Source organism: Sarcophilus harrisii, chromosome 2 (genome assembly GCF_902635505.1).
Source record: "Sarcophilus harrisii chromosome 2, mSarHar1.11, whole genome shotgun sequence".
NCBI classification, from domain to species: Eukaryota; Metazoa; Chordata; class Mammalia; order Dasyuromorphia; family Dasyuridae; genus Sarcophilus; species Sarcophilus harrisii.
In genome coordinates, this window is record NC_045427.1 from 319587096 (window position 1) to 319608048 (window position 20953).

Below are 20953 nucleotides of genomic sequence, written 5' to 3' on the forward strand. Positions count from 1 at the left end.
AAATTCTAGTGTTATCAGAGTAAAACCTAGGAAAAGATTCTCAAGATTCAAGCTAATCTGAATGAACATAGAAGCTACTTTTCTTTAGCAATATGAACTACAGGGGTTATATTTAAATTTCAAAAATGTATTTGTCTAATATGGTATATGATTGTGGTAAGGAAAGTTTCTTGGTCAATTTTAAAGGCATATAAATATGAACTTTCTGTTTTTTTTTCCCCTTTACCCTGAGTCCCCATGAAATATTCTTCTCTGGTTGACACGCCCTATTTCCATATTTGATGTTAAGAGTTTAGGTTTGTAGGTAGAATTAGGGTTAGAAACAGAATCAGATCTAACTTAGTTTCAATTGATCAAGGATGGACAGAAGCAGCTACATCCAAAGAAAGAACACTAGGAAATGAATGTAAACTGCTTGTATTTTTGTTCTTTTTCCCGGGTTATTTATACCTTCTAAATCCAATTTTCCTGAGCAACAAGAGAACTGTTCGGTTCTGCACATATATATTATATCCAAGATCTACTGTAACCTATTTAACATGTATAAGACTGCTTGGCATCTGGGGGAGGGGCTGGAGGGAGGGAGGGGAAAAATCAGGATAGAAGTGAGTGCAAGGGATAATGATGTAAAAAATTACCCTGGCATGGGTTCTGTCAATAAAAAGTTATTAAAAGAAAAAAAAAAGAAACAATCAGAGTTAGAAATGGAGTTCAAGTGTGCAAAATATATTTTGATTGGATTACAAACAGTTGCCAGATTTTTCATAATTATAACTTTAAATACTGTAGATTCAAATACCTTGAAGGGTTGTATTACTATTCACTAACAGAACTTAGATGAAATGGAATGCTAAATGATGAGGAATTCCTATATTCATGTTCTAAGTCATATAAGAAACATGGAAAGGTTAATTCTAGAGCAGGGAGGGACATATTCTCCAATGTATTTCTTTTTCTTATTCTTATATTTGATCTAATTAATTCATGAGCCTTTCTAGGAGTGGTCAAATATATATATATATATATTTCTTTTTAAATAGCTTTCTTCTATGTAAGGTTTCAATACTAATTTGGCATTTATTTAGCATTACTGGCTAGGAGGCAGTATACAGAAATGGGGCAAGCATAGCCTCTACCTTGTGTGTTTAAAATTTTATTGCAAATTCTTGTTCCTATTTCCCTATGAATTAAATGACCTGGGGAAAAGATTTTTAAAGTCATTTTTATTATGAATAGTAATATCTAACTTTAAAATTACTTGTTGCTTTTCAGGATATTAATCTTTTATATGACTCTATTGTTATAAGCCCAAGAACCAGTGAAAATAAGCTCTGGTGTGGTAATGTGTGTGTCAAGGGAGGGGTGGGGGTAGATAAAGTTTGCACAAAACTGTCACTCTATTAAATCTTACCTCTCATTTTTACAGTGACTATCAGTTCCAAGAGAATGCATTCATGCTCACTACAAAAACCTAGATAAATTACACCTATATGCTTCTCATAAGGCTCTGCTCTGGATTGCAGCACCCATTTCTTACATCAGTACTGTGTTCTATCATATATATAGGAAAAGTGTTATTCCACCTTCTGACCCCCAAGACTTTTTCTAGGTCTTATACCTTGACAAGTACCTTGGCCTCCTGATCAGGCTACCATATCACCTCTTCCTCCTTATCACTCAGTGGCAGGCCTTATGGGACCTCAAAAGATGCACAACCATCTGCCACCAGTTGAACAAGAAGAACCTATACAGTTAAACCTCCCGTCTCATTCAATAGGTTTCTCTCTAATTGATAGTCTGCCTGGACTCATTCCCAAATGATTAGCAAATTCCCATCTCATTTTGCCTATCCTATTCCAGTAATTTTTGCTAATGTATAAACTCCATTTCCAATCACCAACTCACCAGCTCTCACAAATATTACTCTCAGTTCTAGGCTTTCAATGTCCCACTCTAGATCTGCCTGACTCATATGATCTCCCTTACTCCATAAGGAATCATTGTTTTCACTGGAACCTAGTTTGGGCCTGAATAAACTACTTCTTTCACTATGCTTTCCATTACTAGTTATTCTTTCTTAGATATCCCGAGACTCACTGGTTGCAGGGAGCTACAGTAATTCCATTGATACTTCCCAGACTAATACTTTTACTAGATAAATTTTCTTCCCATGAAGTTCATGGCATCCAAATGTATTAACTTTTGCAGTTTCTGGAGGCTATCATCATCCAATTGCCAGGTCTTGTTCTTCATCAGAGTTAAACGCCTGGCTCCCTGCCAATTTCTTCTATATTCCTCAATATAAGTATTGATATTTCCTCAAATACCTTAATTTCCCAGTTTCCAAACCTATTCAGTTCTCATGATTTACTTTTTCATTCCACTTAATCTACACACAAGAAATCATTATACCCTTAATTTTGTCAGCACTTTTAAGTGTTGTACTTTTATTTTGATAAACTCTGAATTTGTCCTGATAATAATTTTTTTTATAAATTTCATCTTTCTCTGTGTTTTATGGTTTCAGACACTCATTTTTGTTCTCCTTGGCTTTTATTAACACACCTCTTAGGTCCTTCTCAGGTTATTTCCCCCTCACTGGCTATATCCTCCTCCCTTATACATCTTGACCTTTTGGAGAAACAACTCAATGCATTTTTGACTTTCAAATCTCTTCATCCTTTGTACTATTTTTTATCATGCCTTTCTAAATCTCAACCCTGGATTATCTCTACAATTCTTTTTATTTATTTATTTATTTTGTTCCTACTTACTTGTTAAACAGAGGTAGTCAAAAATAATGAAACTATACTGATTAATTTTCCATTTCAGCTGTGCTTTCACTGCATCAAAACAAATATTCTTTTCTTTCCTAACTGATTAACTATTTCACTCCCTACAATAACTGTCAAATTGTATCTCTTTTCAAGCCTTCTATAATATTTTCTTACTTCTACTCTTTCAGTTAAAGGTTGTCCCTCATTTTAATGAAAAAAATTGAGGCTGCTTGCGAATACCCTTCTCACCCCCTTTTCAATTCACAGTATTTGTAAGCTTCCCCAGCAACTTAATTTACTTTGGTCTCAGTTAAAGAAGTGACTTTTTTTTTTTTTTTTTACCAAAATTAATCTCTGTATATAGATCCTTGTTTCAGTTTCTACCAGTTTCTCTGGGAGATATCTCCCACCATCATCTTCCCTTGTTTTTATCTTTAATCTTTTTCTATATCTGAGCCTCTTCTCTGTTGCCTAGAAAAACATTCATTTCTGTCTTAACCTTAACGAACACATGAAAATAAATAAAATCCCTGGTTTTGAATATAATATTCTTGAGTGCTCTTTTTTTTTTTTTGGTCATGACTTTTCTTAATTCATTTGTTTTTAAGTTTTCTCTCCTCAATCTGTTTTATAGATCAGTGAATTTTTTTTGCTATATTTTATATTTTTCTTGCCTTCTGATTGACAAAAATATATCTTGTTATGTCACAAAGTCATTACTTTATATTATTTTAGTCATAATTTTTGGAGAGTGTGTTGCTTAGGCATGGTTTTATACCTCATATTTTTACAATTATTAATTCTTTTTTTCCTATTCTTTTTTCCATAGCTCTCATTTACTTTCTATTTTTCCTCTTTATATAAATTTATATAAATATTTTTAACTCTTTTTATAAAAGTTATGTTTTTTCTCTTCCAAGAAATCTGGTTGGATTTGTATACAAGTTGTGTTTTTATTTGAGGCTTTGTTATGAATTTTCTACAGTCATTCTCTTCCTCTGGGCATGCATTTAGAATGTCCTTGTCACTATAATAACTTTTTCTTGATGGGATATGTTTATTTGCTTTTTCTTCCAGCGTATTTCCTAAAATCAGAGTTTCTATTAGGGTCAAGTTCTATGCATTTCTGGAGAAAATATGTATCCTGGCCCTAATGCTACTTTCTTAGGGGTAATAAGAATTTTGTTATTTCAGGATCTCAGGGACAGCTCAGGTTAGGGGCCTGTAAACTTTCAGAGCTCTCAAAATGATTCCACAATCATAAAATCTGATTTTTGGCCCCTTGTGTTAGCTCTACAAATTCTTTACTTGAATTTGAGACTAGATAATGTACTTGTGGGCTTTCTCTCTACTGTTTCCCTATTGCTACTGGCCTCAGACATTATCAATCAACTTGAAAGTTTTTCTGGTTCACTATAGCAATTACATGATTTCCTTTGGTCCGAGATTTTTGTTCTGTTTATTCCTCTGAAGGCTTCAGCTCCATCTGGAAGCTGGAATTGAGACCCTGATTTGCTCTTATCTAAGTCACACACACAGTTTATGCTAGCTTTTGAACTTAGTACTTGTTCAGTACACAACCTAGAACCTACTGCAGATTTTCACATTGGAATATCATAACTAGGAACTGATCTCTTCCTCCTTCTGCTTTGTATTTATGACCAAAATTAGATAGTGAGCGACAGAACTGCCAGTTGTCACCTGTTCCTGCATCTTACACAAATTTAAGGACCATTATGCAAGATCTTGAAGCTTGTCTTCTCATCCGGTGCATATTCTTTGTTTGTGCTAGAATGCTCTCTTGTGCACTATTAGTCTGAACCTCTCCCTAGAGTTCACAGATATTCCTGTGTGTCTTCCTATCACAACTTGGATTGGAAAAAAGACTTTTGTTATTTTTTTTCTCAGATTTATTGAGATATTATGTTATTGTAATGTTATGTATATAATATTTTTTCTTAGAGTTGGAAAAAGGAGGCAGTTTGTTGTACTTTCCCGGGTACTCTGTTATCTTGGCTCTACCTTCCTTCTTTCTCCTTATTGTCATTTTCACTCCTGGGAGAATTACAATGCCCTATGGACATAAGTAGAATGATGGCAATAAGCTAATAAATATGGAAGTTGAAGTTTGGTGTGTTGCTTTCCATTTCTTGGAAGATATTACAAGTCTATTTGAAATCATCTTGTTCCAAAAATATTTTCCTGTTTGTGTGTGTGTGCATGCAAACATATGTTTCTATGGAATCCATAATATAATCACAGTATTTAGAACTTCAAGAGAACTTAGTTTCATCCAGTCCAACCCTCTCATATTACAAATCCAAGATACGATAAAATTAAATAGCTTTCTCAAGCTCATACAAGTAGTAAGTAGCAGAGCTGGGATTTAAACTTAGATCATTTTAGTAAAGAAATATTTCTGCTTCACATGTATGAAAGCAGCACTGAGATACTTCATTGTAAGCATTGTAAAGAAAAAAAAAAGGGGTGTTAATCTTTCCCCTTTGATCTATGAATGCATCTCTAGAATATATAAGGTCTTTGTGTTAAAATAACATTTAAATGTAAATATCATTAATGTATGTAATTTATTAATTACATTCATTATTACAAAGTATTATTATTATTATATTTATTAAAGTAATTTGTAGTATTTAGGCTATCAATTGATAAACTTACATCCTTTATTATGCAAAGAATAAATATGTGTGACTGATAGCTCTAAACAAGGTCAACCTATACCTGAACAAGAATGCCTTCTACAATGGAGCCAATAAGTACATATCCAGCCTTTGTTTAAATAATGACTTTCCTGAGGTTTGAAAATTTTGTTAACATCAAAGTAGCCAGAGTTAAAATAATTCTCAGAACAAGATCTGCATTAAAACAAATGCTGCTACTATTGTCATTAAGTAAATAAGTTAAACTTTCACCTATCCTTAGATGGGGATAGTGTCTGTGTGCTGAATCTGATCATAAATACCTGAGATCAAATCCAGCTTCAGACAGCCACTGGTTTTGTAACTCTAGGCAAGCTATTTAACCTCTTTTAACCTCTTTTATTTGTCTGTAAAAAGACAACAATAGTAGAAGATACCTTCTAGTATTGTTATGAAGAGAAACTGAAATAGTGTTTGAAAAGCAGCTTGAAAATCTTTCATTTTTTTATTGTCATTCTTGTTCTTTTATTAAATAATATTTTATTTTCCCCCAGATACATGACAAGAAAATTCTTAACATTCATTTTTACAAGATTTTGAGTTCCAAAATTTTCTTCTTCCCGCTCTTCCTTCTTCCCCCCCTCTTCCAAAGGAAAGCAGTTTATACATGTATTATCATGTAAAACATATTTCCACATTAAGGAAAAAAAAAGGTTCTTGTTCTTTTTTGTCTATTATTATTATTATCATTGTCACTTTATTCAAAGTTTTGGAAAGGTGAATCTGGATTCCCAAAGATTTTGCCATGACTGGAAGTTTTCATTGTCAGGATCAGCATCTATATATGGATGTATATTATCAGTTGATGGGTGATTATCAGCTGATGATGGATGAAATGCCTATTACAACTCATAAAACTAAGGAAAATGCTATAGTCCCATTTAACTCTGAACCTATTTTTAAATAAGGCATTAATAAAATGGACAAATGAAAAGATAATGACAAATATTGGCTAGCTCCAAAAGCTTAACTGATATAAAGCAAAATAAGGAAACCAAAGAATTCAGAATTTACCTTAAGCAGAAAATACTCAAGCCCTTTACCAGAGGAAGAACCACAGCAGTCAAGGGAAATAGTGATTTAGAATGCACAAAACAATAATATTAAAACAAGAAAGAGAAGTAAAGAGAAAAGGATGAATATGAAATTTGTGGCAACTACAGTACATTATTACCAGAACAATTGGTATTGGTAGAAAGATAACATATTTAAAAATGGAACTAATTTAACAGCATTTCTAAAACAATTTTTTTTCAGTCAAAGAAACAAAACCCCTAAATATATGCAATCTTTTACACCCATAGTCAACCAATTCTTCAAAGAAAAGAGGCAGATACATTTTCTCATCTCTTTTTCTAGTAATGTTTACTAACTATAGTTGCACAATGTTGTTTTTGTTTGTTATTGTTTTCCTCTAATTACATTGTTTTGTGATCATTGTGTATCTTGTTTTCTGTATTCTGATTATTTTAATTTATATCATTTCATAAAAGTTTTCCCATGCTACTCTGAAGTCTTTATATTAAATATTTAGTTTGATGCAATTATATTCTGTGACCATTATGTAATACATTCTATTGAGCCAATTCCCAATTGATAGTCTTTATATTTTGTTTCCATTATTTTTCCTACTACAACAAAATACTACTATAAATATTTTGGTGTATATGGAACTTTTCTTTTTATCTTTTATTTATTTTAAAGGTCATGTATACATACACATGGCCATGGGATCTCTGAACATTTAGTCACTATCATAGTCTAATCTCACATTATGCTTTCAGGAATGGTTAAACCAATTAACAGCTCTATCAACAATATATTTGTGCCTATCTGTCTCCAAATCCTTTAACACTATTTTTAAAAATCTCTTTTCATATTTGCTAATTTTAGGGGTGTTAGATAAATCTACAGGTTATTCATTCTTCTTATTCCTAGTCATTTGAAGCAATTTTTCTTTTGGTAGCTATTTCTCCCTTCATATTATTTTACCTTTTCCTGGGAAATGGCTATTGCTCTTATATATTTTCAGTCTCCTAAATGCTCTTAATATATTTTCAGTTCTCTAAATTATCTATAGTAGTAAGATCTTATCAAAGGTATTTGATGAAAAGATTTTCTTTTCACAATTTTGAAAGTTTCCTTTATTACATTTTTTATATTTCCTTTATACAAAATCTTTTCAATTTCACATAAGAATTATCTATTTTAATCTTTTATAACTGTTTCTATTCTTTGCTGAAGAACTTTAAATTTCAAGATATATGAAAAAGAAGATAAACGATTAAAAAAAATAAAAGTATTATCAAAAGATGGTCATTGAGAGGACATCAGTAATAAGCTAACATATTTACTCATTTTTCTCAATAAAATCCAATAGCTATCTTTGACTCTTGATATATACCCAGCCCATATTCTTCTCCATCCATATCTCTATAATGATATCCTTTACACTACATCTTTTTTTGCAATTCTGATGATGTGTTATACTTTATTCATACCTACAATGTACTTCTTTCCATTGCCCTTTGAGTTACATATAACTTTACTTTTTTTTTTTTTTTTTTTTTTTTTTTTTTTTTTTTGGTAAACTGTTATCCCATATCTTGCTGCTTTGTAGCATTACTAGAAGAATATTGTTAAAATACTTTATTCAGGAAAGTACATTTTGTTGCTTGAGGCTTTAAGAAGCTTCTGCTGTCATGAATTCAAAGAAAACTTACAGGAGAAAGTCTTGGCTCAGTATAACATAAACTGCCTCATTTCCCTCTACTGGGAGAAGGAAGAGGTTGGAGGGTAGAGACAAAAGGATTCCTTTAAGATCCAGCTCCATTTAAGGAGGTTGTCCAGGCAATCTTTTCTTTCTCATGTGGCTGACCTCTTCTGGATTTCATTTTGCTTTGATTGCCCTCTTGCCTTCATCTTCTTTTTATAAGTCATTTGCCCCATTAGATTGGTAGATGCTTGAGGGAAAGAATGGTCTTTTGTCTTTCTTTGTATCCTGAGTGCTTAGCATATAGTAGGCACTTGATAAATGTTTTTTGACTGACAGCCTGCTATAATGAGTCATCAGAAAAATTTCATCATTTTCTCTTAGTCCTAAGAATTTCACAGGTAGAATCATTATTTCTAATCCTGCCTTCTGCTGGCACAGGTTACTAACTTCCTAGTAAGTGACTGGTGCAAGACTGGTTTCAAGTGAATTTTCTTCATATTCAGGCTCTGCATTTTTCCAATGAATTATATCAAGAATGCTGTAAGCATCATTTAATCCAAATATAAGTGATTTCTGAGGAAAGGAAAGGAGAAGAATGTAACCTACTAAGAAAACTGTCACAGACTTTCCTTTCCTTAAAATGTAGAAGCTATTAATAGACAAACAAGTACTAGGACAATATCAAAAACTTGAGTTCTAGATATTTAAAACTAGGAGTCATATTAATGCATAAAATAATATTTTCTTTTTGTATCTTTGATTGAAGTAACCTATACACTATAATTTCCATGAAACATTTTATCTCAAGTACTTGGCTGTAGATGTATAGAGGAAATATTCCATTTCTGGTGCAAATGAGATAAAAATAATAGTTGTAAATCTGTTTCTGTGGAATCTAGGGAGATTAGAGAAATACCAGAGCACATTTTCTTTGTATAGAATCTAACTTGGAAGGATAGAAATAAATTTCTTGTCACCTGCCCAGATCTTTTCTCTTTGGATCTATGGAAGTAGGGGGTGAGGTGGATAGAAGTTAGGAACATTCATCTTCCTAAGTTCAAATTTGACCTCAGACACTTACTAGTTGTGTGAATCTGGGCAAGTCACCCCACTCTGCCTCTTTATCCTGATTTATAAAATGATCTGGGGAGGGAAATGTCAAGACAGTCTGGTATCTTTGCCAAAAAAATTCCAAATGGAGTCATGAAGAGTTGAATAAGACTGAAATAAGTGAATAACAATCTCTATTTCTACACACATACACACATGCATATATTCACAAATGCATGAATACAATTAGACATACACATGCACTGAGAATTGCTCAGGCTAAAGAAATACATCCCACCTCAAGGGTTCTTGCACATTTTTTCGTTTTATTAAGAGGCATCTAGATAGCACAGTAGCTAGTAATTAGGAAGAACTTAGTTTAAATTGTACCTCAGATGCTTTCTAGCTATGTTACTTTGAACAAGTTATCATTTCTCTCAGCCTTAGTTTCCTCATTTATAAAATGTGGACTATGAAATTCGCTATGCCATTACTATGTGTCACAATGATTCTCATTGCAACAGACTTCTGATGATCATAAATTTTATAACTATTTAATGGCAATGGACCTAATAAAACTGATCCATCAGCATTAGAAAGAAAATGCTTATTCCCAGGACTAGCTATTACTATAAACTTAAACACTTCCAGAATCCTAAAATAGGGTCTATCTGTCCTGGGTTTTTGCTTTTATGTTGTATCTCTGTATCTCTTCTGGGAAGACAGACACTGCTCTGTCTTTGGTATATTAGACTACAAGCAGGTTCTATAATTTAAAAAGTAGGTTTAAAACTTTCCATATGACAGCCTTGGCTTTTGGTGAGAAAAAATTTGCCAGTAGGTTTACTCCTTTTTGATATATTCCTGGCTCAGGTTCCTTTTGGGATGTCATCAGGCTTGTTACGCTTGTTACAACTCTCCACTTCTTTCCATTTGCACTGCACTGCATGCACTGCAGTGCATGAGAGCACTGGATTTTGTCATTGTCCTCCCTTCCTAGTGATGAGAAATACTTTGAGAAATGTAACAGTTATTTCAGCAAGACATGGACTATCTTTTGGTGAGGGGACTATGTCTCTAAAAACCCAAAGAGTTATAGTTATTTCTCAGTTCTGGAAGAAAAAAAAAAGTTATTGTGGGATCAGGACTGAATGGCAAAACTGAGTTGTTTTTTTCTCTACAATAGGAGTTTTAAATTCCTCTGGAGAGAATTATATGAGGGATTAGGGGACAGGGAGAGGAAAAAAGAGAAAATGAGGGAAAAAGAGAGAGAGAAAGAAAAAGAAAGAAACAGAAACAGAGATAGAGACAGAGACAGAAAGAGGGAGAGAGGAATAGGGACTTCAAAAGCTGATCCAAAAGAATCACATGAAATAGGAATCAATGCATTGGAGTAATGGGCACTACGACAAGGAAAAGTAGGCTTGAGAGGCAGCCTGGGAGAGAAAGAGAGAGAGGGAGGGGAAGGTGAGAGAGAGAGAGAAAGAGAGAGAGGGAGGGGAGGGTGAGAGAGAGAGAGAAAGAGAGAGTGAGAGAAGGAGAGAGGGGGGTGAGAGAGAGAGAGAGAGATCCACAAGGGCTATCTCAGAGCACTATCCTTGGTCTAAAGTCTCTTTCATACTCACCTGTTCAAAGAATAAGTTTACTCCCAAGAAAATATGTGCTCCTTTTCCAGTTCCCCTCCTTGGTATCTATCTATTAATAGATACTATAACATTCTGTTCATGTTTTTACACAAACATTTCTCATAACCAAATTTTACCTCAATCATTTACCCAAAATGTTTCTAATTTTTTTTTAACTGGGGCTGCTGAACTATTGTGATTACATTTCTAACTTTTCATTTAATATAAATTTCACAAAGCAACAGAGGGGATTTTGTGGAACTAAGGCACTATGTGATCCCTCTGGGTTAAAAATGAGTTAAACATTGTGATAGAATATGGCTCATGAAATATTTTTTATATACAAACTTGCTATTTGTTTTATTTTTTATTATTTTTAAAAAATTTATTTATTTTTAATACATATTGTTTTATAAATCATGCTGGGAGAGAAAAAGCAAAACAAAAGGGACAAACCATGGGAGAGGGAAAAAAAAAGAAAAAAGAAGTGAACAAAACATGTGTTGATTTATATTCAGTCTCCATATTCCCTCCCCTCCCCCCAAATGCAGATGACTTTTCCTTTCCAAAGTCTATTGGGATTTCATTGGATCACTGAACCACTGAGAAGACCCATAGTTCAGCATGGCACATTCTTGCTCTTATTGTGTACTTCTGCTTTTTCCTGTTCTGTTTTCTTTCACTCAGTATCAGTTCATGTAAATCTTTCCAGGTCTTTCTAAAATGGATGATGAAATATTCAGAGAGAAGGGAATAGGAAAAGAGAGTGGTGATAAACTATCTGTTGCTAGCTAAGTAATATGACTTATTTTTAAGAGGCAAAGTAATGCAATGGCAAGAGTATAGATTGACTTTGGAGTCAAAAGAACTGAGTTGCAATCTATTCTCTGTCATATATATGATCTTGGACAAAATCATGTAGACTATTAATATAAACCTACTGTCAGTCAAAATGCTAAGGAGTAGTTTAATTATAAAGAAATCTCAGGTGAGTAAACTTCCTCTACCAATCCAAGCTAATGTCTTGTCTGCCATTTATAGTCTCAAAAGAGGTGTCCAGGGCACTAACTGAGTGGCTTTCTCAGGGCCACACAACCAGAATAAGCAAGAAAATGAAGTTATATGTTTTCTTATATCGTTCTCTGCTAAAACAAAGATTCTTGAAGACTGGGACTATTTTTTACTTTACTTTTATTGGTATTTCCAGGTTTGTGCCAAGCAAATAGCAAGCACTTAATTAAGTGCTTATTGCCTGACCTGCCAAAAAAAATCGATAAAGAATAATAACATACATTTTCCCTAATCTGGGGTGAGAGAAATATATTAGTTAGGTTATGTTTAATATATTCAGCGTCCACAGATCATTAAAGATGTGGTAAACATGGTCCTTGAAGTCATCAATCAGAAAGCAAAAGAAGCAGTTCCATCATCTGTACATGTCATGTTAAAAAAAATAAGACTACTGCTTAGTAGTGTGCTTTTGAATATTTTCCATTTTGGAGATGAGGGGTTAATTTATTTTTGTTATTTATATTTGTGTTTTATACTGTATAAAAAACTAAAGAAGATATTTGCTTTCAATATCAATTCTGAAGATTGTAAATCCATAAATTCCTTGGAATTTTCCCCTGCGAACACATGCCATAGAATTTGTTAAAAACTATGGGAAGAGCCTTGGAAAAGGTCAGAGTATTTTATGGATAATATAGATTAGAGTTCTGGGGAGAAAACTAAAAACTTGACTGGTAAATGGCTGGGTAACATTACTAGAACCATAGCAAGGATACAAATGTGGTATGATGGAAGAATTCGAAATCAAGATTCTTAGATTCTCAAGGTTCTAACTTAATCTGAATTTTACAGTTGAGATAAATTCGTGACAGATAAGCATGGGCTGTAGTCACAGTTCTCCATTTTGAGAAGTAAATATGAGAACAGGCATTCTTTCTTATCCTAAAGAATCAGTCTTAAGGCTTCTCAAAATCTACTTGATACATAATTTAATTGCAACAATTGAGTAAAAATTATCTGAAACTTCATTGTATATTTTCAAAATGGGTATATCTGTTGTTTTTTTTTTTTTTCTCTCTCTCTCTAGCCCTCTCTTTCCTTGCAAATTTTTCTGTCTGTACCTTTGGCTCTATTTCCATTCCCTTTCTCTCTCTGTGTGTCATTCTGTGTTTCTCTGGCTCTGTAGCTATGCTTCTCTCCCTTCATCACTTGCTATCTTTGTCTGTGTTTCTTCTTCTCTCTTTCTTCCCTTTTTATCTGCCTCTGTTTTTCTCTGTCTGTATTTCTATGGCTGTGTCTATTTCTTTTTGTAAATAGCACTTTATATACATGCAAAGATAGTTGTCAACATTTATCATTGCAAAACATTGTGTTCCAATTTTGTTCTCCCTCTCTTACTCCTTTCCCCTCCGCAAGACAGAAAACAATCCAAAATAGGTTAAACATGTGCAATTATTCTAAACATATTTCCATATTCACCATTCAGTTTAAGAAAAATCAGATCAAAAGTGAAAAAAAAAAACCTGAGAAAGAAAAAAAAAAAAACTCAAGCAAACAAACAATGCACACACACACACACACACAGAGTGAAAATACTATGTTTTGATCCATATTCTGTCTCCATAGTTCTCTTTCTGGATGTGAATGGTACTTTCCATCAAGTCTATTGGAATTACCTTGACTCATCTCCTTGTTAAAAGAGCCAAGTCCATGATAGTTGATCATCACAAAATCTTGTTTCTGTATAGAATGTTCTCTTGGTTCTGCTAACTTCATTTAGTATCAGTTCGTGTAAGTCTTTACAGAGTTTTCTTAAATCAGCCTGCTCACCATTTCTTGTAGAAAAGTAATATTCCATTACTTTCATATACCATAATTTATTCATCCATTCCCTAACGGATGGACATTCACTCAATTTTCAGTTCCTTGCCACTACAGAAAGAGCTGCTACATTTTGGTCTTTTCCCTCTTTTATGATTTCTTTGGTATAGAAACTCAGTGTAGACACTGCTGGACCAAAGAGTATGCCCTTTGGGCATAATTCTAAATTATTCTCCAGAATGGTTGGATCATTTTACAACTCCACCAGCAATATATTAGTGTTCCAGTTTTCCCACAACCCCTCCAGCATTTATCATTATCTTTTCCTGTTACCTTAGTCTATCTGAGTGATGTGATGTGGAACCTCAAAGTTCTTAATTTGCATTTCTCTAATCAATAGTGATTTAGAGCATTTTTTCATATGACTAGAAATAGCTTTAATTTCTTCACTTGAAAATTGTCTGTTCATATCCTTTGTCTGTCTACATTTCTATCCCTGTCATGGTTTCTCTTTGTCTCTTTCCCTCTCACACCTACATCACTTACATCAACACCCACAAATTCAGTAAATTTGATCATAATTATGAGGTATTTTGAATAAAAATTTTTGGAGGCTAAAAGCAAAAGTGAGAATTGCTTGTTCTTTTATCTATTACTGGGGTAGGTATCTTTCTAAATAAAATTAATCAGAAGAAATGGCCTCTTCCTTTAAGTGGCTTTTTATTAGAGAATTTATTAAGCATCCTTGCAGCCCCAAAGTTAGCTTTGCTATCCCTGTTCAATAGAGTAATTGATAGTGTCTGGGCTCAGGCAAGTTAACCTTCCCTGGAGCTGATAAAAAGTTGGCCTAAGATCATTAATGACAGGATTGTCATGGGGTCTTGGATCAGCATTTCAAGGACAGGTGAAAAATGGGGCCACTATCTAGCAGAATACAGAGAATGCCTGGTATCAGTGTACAGTACTTGTAGGAAAAGGCAAAATTAATCATTTTGATATGTTGGCTGAAGAATGTGTTTTGAAGAAAAAGAAATAATGATCCTTAGAATAGACTCACTTGGTGTCAATTAGTATAGACCAACCAACCTGCTTTGGTCATCAAGTCAGAAAATGAAAAAGATTTTGCAAAGTCTGAGAAGGAAAAGATGGCACAGAAAATGGCTACAGGAAAGCAATAAATGAATGTTTTACTTGGAATAGATTTAAGAATACATGGTATTTTTTGTCTTCAACACCTAAAAATGTCATATCAGAATGTATTTTTTTTAAGATCTATCAGAAGATGTATAAGAAAAAAAGAATGTTTAGGCACTAAATTGTGGGGAGGGTGGGAAAGCAAAGTAGGTTGAGATTGCCTTATAATAGTATTAGAAAGAGAAGAATGCTTTGAAATACCATGTGAGGAATATTCATAGATTAAGTCTCCTTCAGGTATTGTGCCATTATAGATTTTTGGGAAAAACTTCTCCAATACATATTGATCAAAACCATAATAATGAAGTAGTACAGTATTAAAATAATACCAAGTTATTTTATGGGAAAACATATTGGTTCAATTTGACAGTGAATCTTGCAAGACATTTATCACAGGACAAAGATTGGCCATTTTGTGATATAGTTCACAGGCTTAATTAAATATAGTAAGCAAGACAGCATCATAGATGATTAAGTATCATTTTTTCAGAGTTCAGGAACCTTTAAAGTCTCAGGGGAGAGAAGGAGAAAGGAGAATCTGGGGAATAAGGAGAGAAACCAGGGAGCAAATGGGGAAGAGCTAGGGAGAGGCCAGGGCAGAATCAAGGAGGAGCTGGGTGGGGTCTACTTGAAGACAGACCAGGGCCCAGACAAGTCTAAAGATATGCTAATTAAGATGGTTACAGAATGGATGGATTAGAGATACTGACAATGGAGTCCAGAAGAGCTTATTAAGAGTTTAGGCTTCACAAAAATAATAATAATAATAATAAAGTAATAAATAGACCACTTCCTTAAGCATTTTGAGAGGAGTTGGAGAGATTACAAACAGATGCCTTAGAGATTCAAAAAGTTAAATAGAGACAGTCACAATAAATGATTTTAAATATATAATTGTAGCCTAATAACAAGCTTCCAGATAACAAAGTTCTGAACTTTAATTCGAAAAATAGCCCTAAGATTTGTTTGTTACTTTGTTTTTTGGTCCCTTCTTTCTGCTTCTCACATGTGTATGGCAGGAGGTTTTATTGAAGTAAGTGTCCAAGGTGACCTGCTTTCTTAACAAAATTATCTCATTTAACTTGTGAAAATAGCCCTTTAACATTGTTAAAATAAAGTTTCCTGGCTAATTTAATGAGTTTGCTTGTTCAACTTGCCCCACAATCTATAAATAGGATAAAGGGCTTATTAGACTGATGGTTTTTTAAAAAAAATTATTAGTAAAGGATTTTTATTGCATTTTATATCCAGGGGTGTAATCATTAATGAAGAACAGTCAGTTTCTTCAGAAAATTATACAGAAAGTATAATGAGCATAACTGAATTAGATTTGATCATAGAATCACAGAATATCAGAGGTAACCTGGTGCAACCTATTCCTTCTTTGATATTTCTCTTTGCCACTGTCACCTCCCTCCACCTTCTCCCTCATCCAGACTCCATTCAACAGATCTCTAAGGACAGAAATGTCACTTCCAAGACAGTTAATTTCAATTTTGCACAGCTCTAATTGGTAGGAGGTTCTTCCCAAATTTATTCTTTATAATTTAAGCTCATTGTTTCAACTTCTAGCCCTTAGGGTAAAATAAACAAATTCAGTAGCTTTTGGATAAAAGTGTCCCCAAGTATTCAAATATTATTATCTCCCCTTTCTCTCCTCCCCCCAAAACAAAAGTAATAATATCTATTATTTATATAGCTTTAAGATTTGAAAAGTGCTGTATGTTTGTTCATTCATCCTCACAACAATCCTCGCATGTAGTTACCATTATTATTCCCATTAAGCCCAGGTTCATAAGAGCAAGTAAATGTTCGAGATTGGATTTGTATTTAGATCTTCCTAACTCTAAGTACCAAGAGTTATCTCTACTGTACTATTTCCTTCTCCTCATACCCTCCCACTCCTCCCAAACACACTCACTTGCTGCAGAACATCCCTGGTTTCTTCAATCAATTTTCCTTTGTCAGTTGATGCATGTTATCTTGACTGGTTTTTCCTGGTCATCTTCCTTCCACTTTGTCATATAGAACATGGTAATCTAGCTGTGGTTTGAACGGGCAGACCATAGCCTGTCTCATTTCTTCTATTAATACAACAAAATCACATTTGCTTTTTTGGCTATGTTTTTAGGTGTCAGAGGCTGCAGGATAGAAATCAATGCTTTTTAAGAGCACTCACAAGTTAGCATGCTCACTAACAGGGCTACTAGGAAGCACTAATAATTTCAGTTCATACACTGATGCTTCCACACTTTCCCAAATCTAGTAATCACTTGTCCTAAAGGCTGCTTCAGGGTTTGATGCCCAGTGACACTAATTACATTAACATGAAGCACCAGGTTTTGACAGGGATCTTCTGGTCTCAAACTATTCTTTCCACCTCCTTCTAAACCCAAGAATCGATAGCTGAACAGGCAACAGAACTACAGCAACTGCAGGAATGAGTAATATGAATGAGTGACAGTAGAATATGTACTGAGTTGATACAAACACCTAGTGATATGATGGGCAGGATTTGGGGTTAAGACTTATCACTGGACAAAAGTTGGAGCCAGATACATAATATTTGCTTAATAGGGATCTGTAGTCATATCATTTAAGTTATTATTGTACTTTAGAATGCACAAATAAGTGACTGACAGTGTGGTTTGAATATACTTTTCTGATCACGTTGGGCCCCTGCAGTATTAAGAACAATTCCTATTAGTTGCTTCCGACATTGGGAAGGATGCAACATAACTGTACATACCAAGACCTCATTCCAAAATAGCAATCTTTTTTTCTGTCCCAGAGGTCACAGTCATCTTCTTGTCATGTTAATTTATTATTTGCTAAATTCAGATTATAGGCTCTCCTAAGCAGGCAGCAAGGTCCAGTATGTGTTGTGCCCCAAACTCGATTGGGACTTAATGCTTTTCTTATTATTGAATCTTAGTGATTTCTTTTCCTGAAAAGATTTAATTAATGAGTAGGGCAAAGGCTATCACAACTCTGACAGATATTAGGTAGGGAATAAATAATGTAAAACCAAGAGACTAGGAATCTCCTAAGAGTTCTCTCTCTGAGACTTGTGGCAGAACCTGACTAGAGTCAATAACTGTTGGAATCTTTACAAATTGTTAAGCCATTAGAGTTGATAGAGACAATAATTATCTAATTGGCATGGTTTAATGATTGATTTGATCTTGGAAGGAGATGTTTTGGGCCGGGATTTGAAACAAGGTACTAAGTACAACTGATAGACAATAATGCTTGTGTTCACACCTCCCTTGAAGTTCTTAGGGCCAGAGAGTACTCTGGGAGATAACCCAGAATCCTATTCTCTCCAGAAGGAGGAGTTAACCTTTGGGAGATGATATATATGGAGGAAGCTCTTAGAGCTTACAAGAATTTCTCCAGAACATTGACTGGGGTCAGAGAGGAGCACTCTGGGAGGAAGCCCACAAGTCCTATCTTCGAGGCAAGAGAGATTCATTGCATCTTCCAACTTGGTGCTGGCTGGAGGCTGAAGAAAGCAGAGGCAGAAGCCAAGGAAAAAGCTGCAAGAGCTCTTGGAACAAAGCAGAGAGATAGGCCTGAATTAATCGGGCTATATTGAAGGACACAATAAAAGATCTGAACTTTTATCAGCTGGCTGCGATTTTGGAGTAATTATTGAAACTTAGGCTGCCTCCAGAAAACCTCCCTGAGAAATCTGCTTTCTCCCAGAAAGAACCACCTTATTATTATTTTAAAGAAGAAAAACCCCCAACATTTTAGCTCCCTGAACGTGGGACAAAATCCTGATTTCAGTGGAAAAGCTCTGATCCTGATTTCAGTGGAAAAGCCTCTGATCCTGATCCAGTGGAAAAGTGTCCTCAACCCAGAAATTAGGGTGAGTACAACAAAGAAATTTTGTTAAAAGAGTTAAAATAGGATTTCAGCTAAGATGGGACAGATATTTAGAAAACAGCCTTCTGTTTCTGTACAAGGAAAATGTTTAGAGAGCATTGTCAAAGTTATGGAAAGCCAAGGTTTGATTATAATTTTGGAGCAGATCACTGAATTTTTACAAACTGTTAATAATATATGTCCTTGTTTCTCTTTGGAGAAAGAATTAGATCTAGATGAATGGAAATTAGTAGGAGAGGATCTTTGTCAATTCTATAGTTAAAATGGCCCTAACTCAATTTCTAAAGACATACTTAATACATATAATTTAATACAACTGGGTATAAGAAGTTATTTAAGTGTTAGAATGAAGAAAAAGAAAGTACAACAGGGAGAGGTGCCAACTAAACTAGGTGATAAGCAGGAAATTTCAGATAAGAATGGAGTTAAGTACAATTTTGAGTGTGACATTTCACAGCTGGAGGAATTAGATCATGACCCTCTTCCATCAATTAACCCTTCATGGGTAGAGGAAGAAGGGGGAGGGAGAGAGGCAGAAACACAGTCAGCTTCTCCTGTGAAGCAGAATATGACAAGATTAGAAGAGGCATTAATTAAGGTAAAGAATGAAGGAGAAAATATACCTGATATTATAAATGCATATCCTGTGATTGAGAAGCTTGACTCTTCAGATCAAAAAGAAAGAAAATACACTCCTTTTAATTTGGAAAAAATTAAAGATTTTGAAAAAGGGTTGCACTCTTTATGGGGCTACATCCTCTTATGTGAAGATGTTACTAGATAATTTGTCTTATGAAATCTTAACCTTGAATGATTGGAAATCCATAGCGAGGACATGCTTAGAACCGGGACAAAATTTGTTGTGGCTTTCGGAGTTTCATGAATTATATAGGATTCAAGTCCAATGCAATAGGCAAACAGGAGCTATTGGACAAATCACTCTTGACCAACTAGCTAGTGAAGGTCATCAGAACAGATTTATTATCCTATAACAGTGTATGAGAAGATTTCTAAGGCTGCAATAAAAGCTTGGAATTCTCTCCCTGGACAGAAAGATGGAAATAAAGCCTTCACAAAAGTAGAACAAGGTCCCAATGAACCTTTTGCAGATTTTGTGGGACGTTTGCAAACAGCTGTAATCAGAACCATCGGAGATAATGCTGCTACAGAAATAATGACAAGACATCTGGTTAAGGAAAATGCCAATGAGATTTGCAAAAGAATTATATGAGGACTAGACAAAGATGCTCCTTTAGAGGAGATCATAAGACGCTGTGCCACAGTGGGCACAAAGGCTTATTATACTCAAACTATGATGAACATGGAAAGACAGGGTCCCTGTTGGCAAGGGACTTCTAGAGAAATTCGTTGATGTTTTCAGTGTGGAAAAGTTGGACATTTGAGAGCTCATTGTAGATATGGAGATAGAATGAGAAGACAGGGTGAGAGAATAAAACCCAACACCCCATGTCCAAAATGTAACTGAGGCTTTCACTGGGCCTCTGAATGTAGATTGACCCAGAGAAGTGAGAGGCAGGGCCCAGATCCTAAGTATCAATTAAAGGACATGTGGGGCATGATGGCAGCTGAGGTTACACCCAGAGAGTCTTTAGAAATTCAGAACTCTGATGTCATTAATCAACAGAAAAGCAATCAGAATTATAGTTGGAGAGAATACAGATTTTTCAACCCAACAGGGCAGTGTCCAGTGCAAATAGCTCCAATGTAATTAGCAGATGATGAGGAGAAATCCCAAAAGTGGTAAACAGAAGGGAATTAGATAGGTTAACTGCTTGGGGAAGAGGGTTTGCTTGTATCTCTACAGGAGGAGAAGGAATCAGATGGTGCCAACGAGCCATATTTGCCTTGTTCATCAGAGAGAAACAGAAAAAGAGAAAAACCTCTAAACAAAGGAGAAGACTTAAGAAACATCTGACACTGAAGGAGCATGGCTGACAATGAGACTGTTAAAATAACTTTAAAATCTTCAGGAATTATTGGATTTCTATCACAAGAAGAGACTGTTTCAAGTTGTTCAAAACAAAGGAGAAGATTCAAGAAACGTCTGATGGTGAAAGAGCATGGCTGATAATGAGACTGTTAAAATAACTTTAAAATCTTCAGGAATCATTGGATTTCTAACACAAG